Source organism: Talpa europaea, assembly GCF_964194135.1.
Source record: "Talpa europaea genome assembly, chromosome: 1".
Classification (NCBI taxonomy): domain Eukaryota; kingdom Metazoa; phylum Chordata; class Mammalia; order Eulipotyphla; family Talpidae; genus Talpa; species Talpa europaea.
Window position 1 is genome coordinate 44,987,040 of NC_140073.1, and position 14,657 is coordinate 45,001,696.

The window sequence follows — 14,657 nt, forward strand, 5'->3', positions numbered from 1 at the left end:
AATCCAGCATGGACTTCCCCCAGAGGTGGCAGCCAGCTCTGTGACCAGAAAGCAGCTGGGAGCAATTGTCAGTGGGAGGGAAAGGCTCTGGATAAAGCAGAGTTCAAAGTGGACTGTAATAAGAGCCTGGGTCCCTGGGCTTCTGCAGCCCCCTCCCCCTCCTGCAAATGACAGCTGAGACCAAGGCAGCCCTGAGCCTGGGCCCTGGACTGAATTTAGCAGTCACAATTATGCTGCTGACGTCTGGGACAGGGCCACCGTTGCTGCAGAAGCAGCTTTTGTTCATGCACTAAAAACACGTCTTTAAACATGCTAATCGTATGTCTGCTCCGATCTAACAACATTGAAGGGAGGCTGAGGAAAGGGCACACAATGTCCACACATCTGGCTAATTCAGTTATGAGGCCAATCCATCTTGATGGGTTGTCTATAAAACACCAACCACCCCAAAGGACTGAGCGGACCAGATGTTTAAGCTTCTGTTGACCAATTCTGGCCTAATGTCCATAGCAGGGATGAGGGGTTATCAGGAGATGGCTTATGCTTCCAATCAAGTCATTTCCAAAGTTAAGTAAAGCTTTCTGCTGGGAGAAGTATGGGTACATTAATGTGGTGGCTGAGTCAGGCTCCCTGGAATGAAGTACTCAAATATACATGCTTTCACTCTGACCTTAAGTCAGGCAGGAGGTCTTATTTACAGTTGGTTTTGAGACCACTGGCAGAAATAGAAACCCATGAAATATTTTTGCTAACTGTACTTCCCAGTGGACAGAAGAATCAGGAGTGTGGAGAGGATATGTTTAAACTATTAAATTGAACAGGCTACAGTTCTGGGCACAAGAACCACTCATCTGCTAATGTCTGCTTTTTCAACCTCCCATCATGGCTGAAGGAATTACTCATCTCCCTCATAAAACTGCTGCTCTAAAAAAAAAAAAAAACCCACCAAAAAAACCTAGAGGCCACTGTCAACAAGAATTATTCCAATCTATGCTCCTTCCTTTATGCTCAACCACATCACCAGGCAACCGTCACCAAAAATGAAAGTGGAAGGATAGCTGCAGATTAGGAAGAAGTAGAAAACAATGAATAGATAACAAGCACAAAGGGGCATTTTCACCCAGAGCTTCTTGCTGGTGCTAATGATTCCATTTTTCTCAAGAGGGCTTTTCCCTAATTAATTCTAAGAAATTTACCAACTTCATCTTACAGTTGAGACTGCATGACAAATCAGAAGGATAAACTTGGTTAAGGAAACCTCCAACATTTTAGACAGTGGTGAAGAGAGAAGCACAAATTAAAAATGAAGTCTTTGCAATGGAACAAGGGCAGTTTGTTCAATAAATGGTGTTGGGAATACTGGACCGCTACATGCAAAAGAATGAAGCTAGACTACCTCAGACCATGCACAAAAACCAACTTAAAATGGATAAAAGACTTGGACAAAAGACCTGAAACCGTAAAATATATAGAAGAAAATATAGGCAAAACACTACATGACATATACCTCAGTAACAACTTTAAAGATACATCCCCCAAAGCAAAGAAAGTGAAGAAAAAGATGAACAGCTGGGACTACACCAAATTTAAAAAAGCTTCTGTACTGCAAAAGAGACATAAGCCAAAACAAAGAGACACCCTCCTGACTGGGAAAAATTTTTTGCACACAATACTACTGATAAGGGACTGATCACAAAGATCTACAAAGAGCTGACACAACTCAACAAACAATCCAGTCAAAAAATCGGCAGAAGAGCTAAAAAGACATTTCTACAAAGAGAAAATACAAATGGCCAACAGATATATGAAAAAATGTTCAACATTACTTACACCAGTGACAATGGCACATATTGAAAAAACAGGAAACAACAAATTTGTTGGCGAAGATGTTGCGAAAAAGGAAACCTATACTGCTGGTGGGAGTGCAAACTGGTCCAACCACTATGGAAAGCTGTGTGGAGGTTCCTCAAACTACTAAAAAAGGACCTTCCATATGACCCAGCAATTCCACTCCAAGGAATCTACCCAAAGAACACAAAAACATTAATTCAGGGCCTCATTGGTGGCAATCAGAAGCCTCTGCAGCACGAGTTTGATCCCTGGCTGGCCAGAAAGCAGCCCACATGGCGCAGCAAACCTTTCCTGTCTCTCCCACTGCTCCCCTCAGCAGTGTATTTCAGTGGGTCTGCCTGTTCTGTTCCCCACTGTCTCTGGTGAATCCTCTCACCCCCTGCATCTCTGGCCTGTACCCCAGCTCTTGTATGCACAAACCTTTAAAAACAAAAACATTAATTCAAAAGGATACGGGCACCCCCATGTTTACTGCGGCACTATTTACAATAGGTAAGCTATGGAAACAACCCAAATGCCCAAAAATAGATGACTGGAACAAGAAATGTGGTATATATACACAATGGAATATTATTCAGCAATCAAAAAAGATAAACTCATGCCATTCGCAGCAACATGGATGGAGCCAGCAGGGATTACGCTCAGTGAAATAAGCCAGAAGGACAAAGAAAAATATTGGATGGTTTCACTTATAGGAGGGAATATAGGGGAAACAAATATGGGATCAGGAAAAAAATAATTATAATAAATTAAAAAACAAAATTAACAGGCAACTATTAATCAGAGACACTCTGCAGAGGAGGTGGAAGGAGAGGGATCAAAGCAGGGGAGGGAAGAGCACAAGGGGCTGTGATGATGGTGCACAGGTGAACTGGTAGTAGGAATTTTATGGGGACTACACCTGAGAGGAGAAAGCATGCATTGTACAAAAAGGAAGAATGATGTAAAAATATATATATATATGATAAATGCAAAAAAAAAGGAAAAAAAGATGAAAAAACACTTGCATGCCTTGCTAGTGGGAATGCAAAATGGTGCAACTTCTATGGAAGAGAAATTTGAAATAGTGAATGAAAGGACACACGGATTTAGCCTTTGACCTTGCAACACCATTCTAGGACTTTATTGAAAAGACACACCTGCAGAAATCCCAAATATACATGCAAGATGTTATCATTGTAGCATTATTTGTAATTATGAAATACTGGAACCCTTAATGTCCAAGCATGAGACACAGCACACACAAACAATGGATTACTATGCGGAGTGAAACAGACTGAAGATCTCTGTGAACTGATATGAACGATTTGCAGGAACTATGGTTAACTACAAAAAAAAAAAAAGAAGCAAATGGCAAGCATACAAAGCATGCTATGTTTTGGGCAGGTAAAAAGGGGGAAATTAGAAAACATACATAGATTTGCTTATATACAGAAATACAAGGACTCACTGAGGGAAGCAGAAAAAGGCTGAAAGGGAGACAGGAAGGAGTTTTACTTCTTTGAGCAGACCTTTATGTATAGTGTAATGGCAGGAATGGGCACAGTGCAGGTTTTCTATGATCCAAGCAGACGGGTAAAGGAGAAGTCCTGGAGCCCTCAGTGGCTTTCGTAGGCTTCTATTGGGATTTACGGCTGGCATGGGGTGCCAGGGTGCCAGGAGGCTGGCAGGCCTCACAGGCCCCAGCAAGTCTTCACTCTTTCTGGGCTCTCTGGCATTCTCTGGTGGTCTCTGCTCTCTACTCTACTGGCGTCCCCGTGACACTGCTCTTATAAGCCCAGCCTTAGCCCAGGTGTGCCCACTGACACATGCCCACACCCTACTCCAGGTGTCCGCTATCAGGTATGCATTCAGGATCACAAGGAGCCATCATCAATCCTTTTCTGCGGGAGGGGAGAAAAGCCTGATACTTCTCTTACCCTACATATAGTTTTTAGAAAAAAATTAATGTTCTACAGATTCAAACAACAAAATCAACACATTGCATTCTTGGGAAGGGAAAACCCTAAAATTCAAAGTAAATTTAAAAAATTGACCCAAATGAAGAACATAAACACACAGAAGAGAAGGAGCCCACCCAAGTAATGAACCCTGGATGGAGTATTTCTTTCAACTGCAAAGAAATACTGACCTAAACTCTTTCCAGTAGCATCATTGTCTCTAGAGACATGGGTGAGGCAGGTTTGAAGTTCTCGTAAGTGTATCATAGATTTAATGAGTAAAGGCATTGGTGTTTTCAAAGCCAGCATTCTCATACTGAAAGTTGGGACACACAAATGTGAAATGTATGAAGCCAAGAAAGAACCCTGTAGGTGTGGGATTCCTAAAATATGGATGTGCACATGTCTACATGTGTGTATCTCAGCTCTGTCAACAGAAGGAGTAAAAGAGCACACTCGGTACTCAGCCTTCAGTCTCTAATACAGCTGCCCACTAAAGTCTCAGGGACCCTCAGAGAAAATGACTGACTCTGGTGCAGCAGCAAGGTGGGTACAGGAAAAGACTGAAACATCTTGTTTTGGCTGGAAAAAAGAAGAGAGAGAAAAAAAAAAAAGATAGAGGGCTGCCACACGGATCACATCTGCGACTATTTTAGCACCAACACAACTAAGGATACTAACGAATGACAGAACGTTCCAGCAATAGTGGCCACTAGCTCCTTTTGACAATGAGTAGGTAAGGGAGTGGCGGGGAGAGCAAGAGGATCTTGCTTACTATGGAATGACAGGGGCTGACTAGCCAATGTGGAGTGAGCGCTGGAGATGGGAAAGCTGTGCACACTCATTCCTCAACCATCATGTATTACAGATAGGCTCAGGAAAGAACCATCAATGGATGAGTGGTCTAGGGGGAAATTTCTTTTTCTTTTTTTTTCTTTTTTTAAAGATTTATTTATTTATTTATACAAGCACTGGGTACAGTCAGAAGCACTGGAGGGTAAGAGAATTCACCAGAGCCAGAGCGGGGAGCAGAACAGGCAGAAGGACCGAAGTACACTGCTGAGGGAAGCAGCGGGCGGCAGGAGAGGTCTGCGAGCCATGTGGGACCCTCCTCCGGTGGCCGGGGAGCAGCCGGGGATCAAACCAGCGCTGCAGAGGCTGCCGGCAGCTTCGCAACCCAGCGCTCAACCACTGCGCCCCCGGGGAGGCCCTCTAGGGGGAAATTTCGATGAGAATATTTGCATGGCCTTAAAAGTGTCTCCCCAGGATTGCTTGTCAATTTCAAGGGCAAAAAGTAATAATGATACAGTGGAGAAAATAGGCAGTACTTGAGTCAGAGATGGGATAAGGTTTTTGACCTAAAACCCCTTTGAATTTTGTGGGCCAGTATTAACTAGTCAAACATAGGAAGGAAAATAAAACTCGTATAAAGTAAAATAAAACTTGTATAAAGTATCTCTGATGAGTGTGACAGACAGAACAAAGGCCCCCACTGAGGTGACCATTCTAATCCCTGGAACTGTGAATGTGTTAAATTACTAAGCAAAGAGGAATTAAGGTTGTAAATAGAATTAGGAATGCTAAAAAAAAAAAAAAAAGAATGCTAATCAGCCGACTTTGAGATGGTAAAGTACTCTGCATTATCCAGGTAGGCTCAGAGTCATCACCTGGGTCCCTACCTGAAAGGCCTCCTAATAAGGAAGGAGGCAGGAGGAGTCGGAGGGATGAAGTATGAGAAAGGCTCCACTGAGTCTTTCTGATATGAAGATGGAAGGGAGCTGAGAGCAGGAATGTGGGCAGCCTTTAGAAGCTGCTAAAGGCAAGGGCGAATTCTGAATCTCCAAAAAGGAGTGCAACTTGCTGACACCTTGACTTTAGGGCAGTGTGATCCATTTCAACTTATCTCCAGAACTGTAAGACAGCAAATTTGAAATGTTTTGAGCCACTAAGTTTGTGATAATTTGTTTATTGCCGCAATGGGGAGGCTACAAAAGAAAAGTTATAGGGGTTGCGACCTGGGGTGTGGGAGCCTTCCTTCTCACTCTATATCCTCTGGGACTGCTTGAAATTTTTATCTTGTGTATTTTTCACTATCACTATAGTCACTAAACAGACAGTCATTTCAGAGCTCTCACTGACTTTACAGTTAAGTAATGAGTACTCTGGCTCATAACCAAGCTCCCTCCCCCTAATCCCCCATGCAAGCCTCCCTACCCATAAAAACTTGCCTCTTACCATCCCATGCTGTTCCAGGCTGTGTTGTATATGAACCTTTTCACCAAGTTATCCCTCTGTAGGAGGCAGTCTGGGGGAAGGCCTGTATCTTTTCAGTTCCTCTAATGCCTAGTGCCCGCTTACAAATTACCTTAGTCAACAAATATTTACTGAGCACCTATTAAGTGCTAAGGATAGTGCAAGTTTCTGAGAATATAAGCTCTGTAGGCCCAGATGCAACTACTGTGCATGACTGTGTAGTGAAGAGGGATCCATAAATGAAATAACTAGGATGTTGGTGGTCAGTTGTACGAAAATATAGTTGCTGAAAAAATATGAATACCTAGATTTGCAGTTAGATGAATCAGAGGGCAATTATTCATTCAGAACCACAAAAATAGAAGTGAAGATTGCAGGCCAATTATTTAATTTTACAGATATGGAAGTTGGGGCTCAGCAAGGAGTCAAGGTTCTACATATAGTAGAGTTAGCTCCAGGTCACCTGCCCCTGTTTGACACTTACCACTGCATAGACTTCATTACTTCAAAGGGAGTCTTTGGAGGAATCTTTAAGTCATTGGATGATCTTCAACAGCGTTTAAAATAATTTCCAAAATGGTGTCCAGGAAGGAGTATGATAAAAATCTCCAGAGACCTTGCTATATTCTTCCCCTGATACCACTAAACCTTTGTGTAGAGGAAGAGAACACACAAATGCTAGAAGCAAAAGCCTTTTGGGAAAAGAATGTTGGTTAAGGCCCATTCCCAAGTTTACACTGGGAGGAGAACTTTATTCTATTTTGCAGGCCTGGACCTTCAAATTAATGTTCCCCGTCTGAAAGTTGCAATGTTGCCCTCTCTGTGCATTCTGCCTAAAAGCACATGCACTAAGGGACAGGAGTGGGCTGGCAAAATGCAGTTGTCCCTGCCCTGGGAAATCTGAATCCTAGTCAACTGTTTCTGGGCTCAGTGCAGGTAGAGTGTGTAAGATGCAGAAGAGACCCAGCCCAGCAGATGCTGACCTCTCTCTCACCCAAGGGAGACTTGGCTTCCAGCTGCCACTGCTGGCGGTGATGAGGTCATGCCGGATGCCAGCCAGGCTCAGAGGAGGACTGCCTGGAGCCGATTAAAGTCTTGATGAAATGTGGGTGCCTGGATGGCAGGTGGCTCTGGAGGGCTCGGGCTCTGGTGACCAGGCGCTTGACTCCTCTATAGTCACAGGATGTGGGATACAGAAATGCTTCTCCCTGGGGTTTAGCAAGGACAGTTCTTCATTCTGCATTGGGTAAGGGGCTGACTAGTCCTAGGGGAGAGGCAGACTCTGGGCCACTCAGGGTCCCTTTCAGCCTTGACCTACCACAGAGAGTGCCATTACAATGCCAACAGAGCCTCTCTACTTCCCAACAATGGCCCTAATGGACTGCTGGGTCCCTCTGGATGACTGGTGGCCATCACTTGCCACAGGATGGTTTCAAGTGACAGGCTAATATCTATACCTTATGTCTCAGTCTATATGCTATTTGCTTAGGGAAGGCTTCCCTCAGCCCATTCTGACAGATTAAGTCCTTATTATGTTCTGACAGTATCCTCTACTCTTCCTTAATAATACTTGTCAATGGTAATTAATAATTTTGTGATTTGCCTAATGTCTATACTCTGCCAGACTTTAAGCTCCATAAGGATAAGGAGTATAATAAACATTTGTTAAAGCAGAAATAGGAAATGAGTACAGGCAAGAGATAAGTTTTACAGAGAAATTTTTAATAGTAGTCTTTAAAAGGAAGCATTCATGTGTGTACAAAGAGTGGCTCCTCTTAGCTATCACTTCAGTTATGGGATTGACTGGGTCACCTGGCTTTGTGTCCTGGAACCTGTCATCCATTCAAGACCATGTTTTTTCTGGTTTTCAGTGGCATGGAGAATTTTCTTTTTAAATAATTTTATTGGGATATAATTTACATACCACAAAGCTCACCCATTTATACACTTTTATAGTTTTTTAGTATACTTATAGAGTCATATAATCATCACCATTATCTCATTTTAGAATATTTTCATTATCCCCCAAAGAAACCTGTATCCATTAGCAGTCACTACTCACCCCTCCTTGTGACAAGTGTTGGCAGGGAGGGCTTTCAGCTCTGTATCCAAATAATAGGAGTAAACTTAGTGTGTCCAATCATCTGACATAATCTCTTCATCATATAGAGACAAAGTGATACCAGAGAGGCACTGTGATCTGCCAAAGGTCTACAGGGTAAGATGGTGGCAGAGCTGGGGTGAACCACAGTCCCTGAGGCCTGCATCCTAAGGCAATGTTCTGACCTCTCTGCTATGCGGTGTGACTGTGAGTCCCAAATTGTCTACCCAACTGAACTTTAAGCCACCTGGGGGCAGAGGCTCTATGCTGCTCATCTATCTTCCTCCTTCTCTGGGAGTACCATGAGATGCTGAGCGTTCTGTCTCTACTGGTGCTGGTCTGTGAACTTTGTTACCAAACCTCAATAAACACAGTAATCAAGGGTTCAGAGTCTAGAAACTTTTAGAAGGACTCATCAGAATAATTTTATATCTGCTGAACCTAATGGCAAATATAGGCCTATGTATTGCATGCCTTTTTTTTTTTAATAGAGGCATGTTATTTATTTGTTTGTTTGTTTGTTTTGTTTATACATGCACTGGGTACAGTCAGAAGCGCGGGAGGGTGAGAGAATTCACCAGAGCCAGAGCGGGGAGCAGAGCAGGCAGAAGGACCGAAGTACACTGCTGAGGGGAGCAGCGGGCGGCAGGAGAGGTCTGCGCGCCATGTGGGACCCTCCTCCAGTGGCCAGGGAGCAGCCGGGGATCGAACCCGGGCCGCAGAGGCCGCGGGCAGCTTCACAACCCAGTGCTCAACTGCTGCGCCACCGGGGAGGCCCTGTATTGCATGCCTTTTTAAAATGTAATTTTCTAATCATTCATTTTTATTGTATTTTACAAAAGTAATGATTTATGGCAAATTGCAAATTCAAACAAGAACAGAAACAGGTTTTTCATAGGTAGTTTGAGAAGTACTGCCTTAAAGCAACTTATTCCCCAATTGCTTCTGTTTCTCCTTTCCCTGTTTCCTTGAATCTTTTGCACTTATCCTTCTGTGCTCACATCTGAATGTAATTTCTCTCAACTGTGTCCCTGAGCCTCTTTGGTTCTACAACTTTCGTTGGCCAATAGACTCAACCGGTATCTGCCACCTCCAAGAGATTGACAACTCTTGAATCTTTATGTCTGACTCAGAGTCCCTTTTTCCCTAAGCTTCAGACTCATTTATCCAACTACCATCTATGCATCTTTTACAAGAGTATCCCACCAATTTCTTTTTTTTTTTTTAAAGATCTATTTTTATTTATTTATTTATTTATTTATACATACGTACATACATACATACAAGCACCGGGTACAGTCAGAAGCGCGGGAGGGTGAGAGAATTCACCAGAGCCAGAGCAGGGAGCGGAGCAGGCAGAAGGACCGAAGTACACTGCTGAGGGGAGCAGCGGGCGGCAGGAGAGGTCTGCGCGCCATGTGGGACCCTCCTCCAGTGGCCGGGGAGCAGCCGGGGAGCGAACCGGCGCTGCAGAGACTGCGGGCAGCTTCGCAACCCAGCGCTCAACCGCTGCGCCACCGGGGAGGCCCTCCCACCAATTTCTTGACTGGTTAAGGCTATTTATAAATCAACTACCACATGCCACCTGTAATTTTTTTTTTTTTCCCTATGAGCTGTGAATATAACAGTAACATAAAGAGACAAAATCTCTATGATCACATCCCTGGGCTTACATCCCAGCAGGGGAGAGACAGATGATAAACATGTAATCAATTTAGGAACTGTTCAGTACTGTGAAGACGATAAAATAGGGTAATATAATAGAAAGTGACTTGGGGGAGGGGGCTATTTTTACTACAATCTTTAGGGAAGGCCTTACTGAGAAGGGACACTTGAGTTGAGACCTGAAAGAGAAGGCAGCCACCCCAAGGGGCAGAGTGTGCCCATCACTGAGAGGTCCTGAGATGGGAAGAAGCTTGGTGTCTGTGGGACAAGAGAAGTCCAGTGTTACTGGAGAATGTAGGACAAAGGGGAGAAATAAAGTTCTATAAGCAGGCAGGGTCTAAGTTGTATAGAGCCTTGCAGACTCTAGAAGGTAGTTTGGAATTCATTTTGGTTCTAGTGGGAAAGCAATGGAAGATTTTAAGTAAAAGAAAGACATGGCGTATGTTTTAAAAAGTCCCCCACCACCCCGTTCTTTGGACAGTGGATTTAGGAACAAGAGTAGAAATATAAGATTACTCAGGAGGATGTGGTGACTGTGCAGGAGAACTGGATTATCACGCTGACCTGGATTAGTTACTGAATGGTGGCAGGCATGGTGAGAAAATGTACTCTTGGAACATATACAGCACTGTAAACTAATGTTACCTCAATAAAATAAATAAATGGAAAGAAAAATCCTGTGCTGAGATATGAAAGACTAATAAATGATAAAATGCATTTTATTATTATATAGAGACTGTATATTATAAACATAGCAATTTCCCCTAAATCTAGATCAAGTAATCGCAGTAAAAATACCTTATTTTAATCTTTATAAGAAAAAGTTTTCTTGCTATAGAATAAGATGGCAAATGCCAACTTCTACAGTAAGCTTTCCCTGCCCTCCCCAGAAATTGAAATGGTCTTTCCTTTGTGATCCCATAACATCTTCTATATATCTCCATTAACATCAAAGAGCAATTTTTTGTTAAAATGTCTGAACTAAGTGTTTTTAAGATTTACCCAGGGATGACAGAGGATGCTGGGCCTGGAAGGGATCCCTAAGATCAGCTACCCTAATTTCCTTATTTTCCTGAGGAGGAGAAAGGATTTGTTCATGCAGGGCCAGAACTTCTGATTTTCAGCCTGGTGCTCATTCCCTTCTCTGCACTGCTGGCAGGAATCAGAGGACCCAGTTTCCACAGAGGACAGCCATAGCCAAGGCCAATTCCCTCAACACCTGGCAGTGTAGCCAGATGGACAGACAGTGAAGTGGTGCAAGAAATGAATCTCTTAAGTTTTTTTTTTTATTTAATTTTATTTCACATATTTTTTTACATCATTTTTCATTTTTGCATGATGTATGCATTTTCATCTTGGTTATATTCGTTCTCTTAAGTTTTGAGCCCTGACGACAAACTAATAGGCCGTTAAAGGGAGGACATGAGGGCTAGAAAGGCTCTTCACCTCAGGTGGGGGTGGTAGGGAACTGAAAGACTCAATGGGAGAGGGTTAGTTAACACTGACAATTGAGCTCTGTACTTGGAGAGAGAGGCAAGGAAGAGCCATGAAAGCAGGTAGGAAAGAGGCTAAGAGAAGCTCTAAGGAAAGCATTAACAAGTTTTCACAGTCTTTCAGAGGTGTAGGGGTAAGTGATGGTCAGGGTTTTAAGCCGCTAGTGTGGCTACCATCTGCAGCCTTGAACACAGAGGGAGCGTGGGCTCAGGGTACGCATGCCTGATGGTGGACACCTGGAGTATGGTGTGCACATGCATTAAGTGTGAACACAGGACTATGAGATGATACCAGAGAGAGCCCAAAGAGAAAATGAACAGATTCAGCTACCTGGCCTCCTGACCCCCCTGCCTGTACTGTGCCTGGCTGCCGCATTACAATTGGTATAGAAAGAGCATTAAAGCCTGTAAAGAGCTGTTGAGGGCTCCGGGACCCTTCTGCCCAGATCTACAGAGAAACTGCCCTGTGCTTGCTGGCACAACAAGAGGGATGGGCACTGGTGGCTGGACAGTCAGTGGCACTGTGTCTGTAAGGAGAAGGAAGACAGCTGAAAAGAGGCGTCTTTAAAAAGTCAGCAGCTACAATGACACTTGGGCCGGGAAGCAAAGATACCACACCTCCAAATAGAAAATCCACAGTGGTTTTAGAGACTGATCAGTACCATTAAACATCTACGAAACCACATATGAAGCACTGTGGCAAAGGAAGGAGGGACAAATAAGACATAGTCCTCACCTTCAATCTACCTTAGACAATAGGGGGGACTAGCCTCAGACCAGGGAATGGGGAAGATTTCACAGGAAAGTGGTACAAGAGCTGGGGGATCAATTGGCAGAAAGGATTCCAGCAAGTGGAAAAACAAAGTCTTGAAGGGAAATAAGGGGCAGAAAGACCTGCAAGAATGAAGGCACTGTGGTGGGAATGAATACACTGGACATTAGAGGGCAGCGCTGGGAAAAGTCAGGAGAGGGTCAGAAGAGCACCACTAAAACCAGTTCACAAAGTAGGACTGGCAGGATTTCTCCTTTTTTGTAAAAGGGTAAGCATTAAGTGTTTCTGAAGTGAATAATAACAGGTACAAAGAGCCTACTCTGTAGAATTATACATGTCCTAACCCTAACAAACCTTAGAGGGCAGGTGATAATGCTTCAATTTCCAGATGAGGAAAGAACTTCCAGATGGCTGGTGGCTTACCCAGGACCCGCAGTCGGGTACTCAGGACTCCAGAGTTCATGCTCATTCTTTGCAGCCTTTCTCAGCTGGATTGTTTTCCTTTTACCACATGTGGGGAAATAGCTGAGTAACAATTTTCTCAATTCTCCCAAGAATACTATATAACTTGTACCATTTTAGATCCCTGGGAGAGAAGTCAATTCCTTGTATATAACACATGCCTTAGAAACCCAGAACCCTAGTTGAGAAAGGCTGCCAAGATTACAGATATGTTTCGGAAGATGGATCTGGCAGAGGGATCACATCCCTGGGAGGAAATGGCTGTGACAGCGCCATAGCAGCCCTGGAACTATTGGGATGAGTCAGCTCCAGGCTTGAGGGCAGAAGCTTTAGCCACCCTCTCAGTTGTCCTGTGTCTCCACCCCTCCCTCCAACCTTGGCTTGTACTTGTTAGTCAAGGGCTGAAGCAGAACCCACCTGCTCATAAGCCATCAAGAGAGACTGAAGCTGCATCTTCAGAGATTAAAACCACAGGGGCCTGTGCGCCCACGCTTTTATAGAGGTCTGGTGTAGAAAATGGACACTAGTTCATTCAGATCCCCTCTGCAGAAATCCATCTGGTAAACTCCTACTAGCCTTCCTGACAGGCTTAAGTGCCCCTCCTCTGGGAGGCATTCTGTGGCTGACTCTACCTCCCTGCTCATCAGGCAGAAGCAGGTATTTCCTCCTCTAGGTCCCCAGAGCCCCTTATCCAGTCTCCTGCCAGAGCACCCACCTTGCTGTCACCACCTGTTTCCACATCTTTCTCCTTCATCAGTTGAGACTCTCTCAGGGTCAGGGACAGTTTGCCTGATCTATCTTAGGATGCTCTGTGGTCCCTGGTCTCAGAGATGGCAACAGACTTGCCCAGAGTCATATCACAGAGCTGAGATTTTAAACCCAGGTCTATCTGATTCCTAAGCCTTTGTTGCTTTTGCAATGTTAGGGGGCACCCTGAAGATGAAGAAATGACCTTTCTGTGCTAAGCACCCAGCCCAACTCTGTTAGAGCTTAGTAGAGGTGTTATCAGAGTGGACCAGGTCTCCAGGAGAAGCTTCCTCAGAGAGGGAAGCCTTGAACAGTTTGAAGGGTCTAAATGAGGAGGGGACAAATGGGGTTTTAGGCAGAGTGGAGGAGATGCAGACAGAAACAGAGTTAAGCTGTTAGATAGGAGTGTAGATTTCATATGGGGAGGGTTAGGATTACAGTGGCCATGGCAAAACTTTGATTTCTTTATATAGTCGAAATGAGAACTACAAACCACAGAGCATCTACCAAGTTCCAGGAAACTGAGGGACAGCATCACAAATCCTCACATTATCCCTGTGATAGTTTCTAAGTACTATTTTCTGGATAGAAAACAGAGGCTTAGAGAGTTAAGGCAATGTGTCCAAGGCAATACAGTTAGTAGGTGGGAGATCTGGAATTCAAACTCAGGCTGGTCTCACTCTGAAGCCTGAGGTGTGCTCTCTATTAACTCCATGCTGCTTCCTAACAGGCCAGAAAACACCCCACATGGTCAGACTGATGCTGCTATGGGGACCTCCCAGCTTTCCCACAGGTACAGCTGGCCAGGGAGCAAGAACAGCTGTCCCCGGAGTTTTTTCTCAGATCTGGGGACACAAGTCCCTGTGGACTAAGCAATTCCAAGGACAAGGGTTCTGTGTGGACCTTCTGAGCATTGGTTGGCCCATGTGTCCACGCCAGCTTGGATTTCACAGAGAGCACTTCCCTCGAAGTCGCAGCAGCAAAACTGGTAGCAAATGTAAGTTAAGAAAACTGGTAGGTCAGAAAGACAGACCCCTCCTGCTGTCCCTAAAATCCTCTGAAGAAGGTCAGCTGAGGGCAGAAGACTTTGGAAATGCTACTGGCAACAGCCCCACGGACAAGGGAGCAGGATCCTGTCTCTCGGTTGGCTGGTCACACACACAGGCAACCAAATGAGGTCGAGGGGGGAGGGAGGTCAGAAGTTGGCAGCCTGCGGGCCCTGAGTGACGGCCACTTGTTCAGGTCAGGAAAGGAGAAATGGTGGGTTAATGGTTTTGGTCCTTGAGGCTGGAAGACCAGAGCAGGGGGTGTAAATGGATGCTGGGTAAAAAGGCAGGTGGGTGAACTGTAAAGGTTGGGGGCTAAGGGCATCT

The 14,657-nt window shown here is 44.5% G+C and overlaps 1 protein-coding gene across 3 annotated transcripts in view; it reads right to left on the reverse strand.

Annotated features, from left to right (window-relative positions):
- CLPB (ClpB family mitochondrial disaggregase) overlaps positions 1-14,657 on the reverse strand; it is a gene marked incomplete at both ends in the record, with an annotated part of 136,833 nt that overhangs the window by 49,500 nt on the left and 72,676 nt on the right. The gene's annotated exons all lie outside the window — the stretch shown is intronic.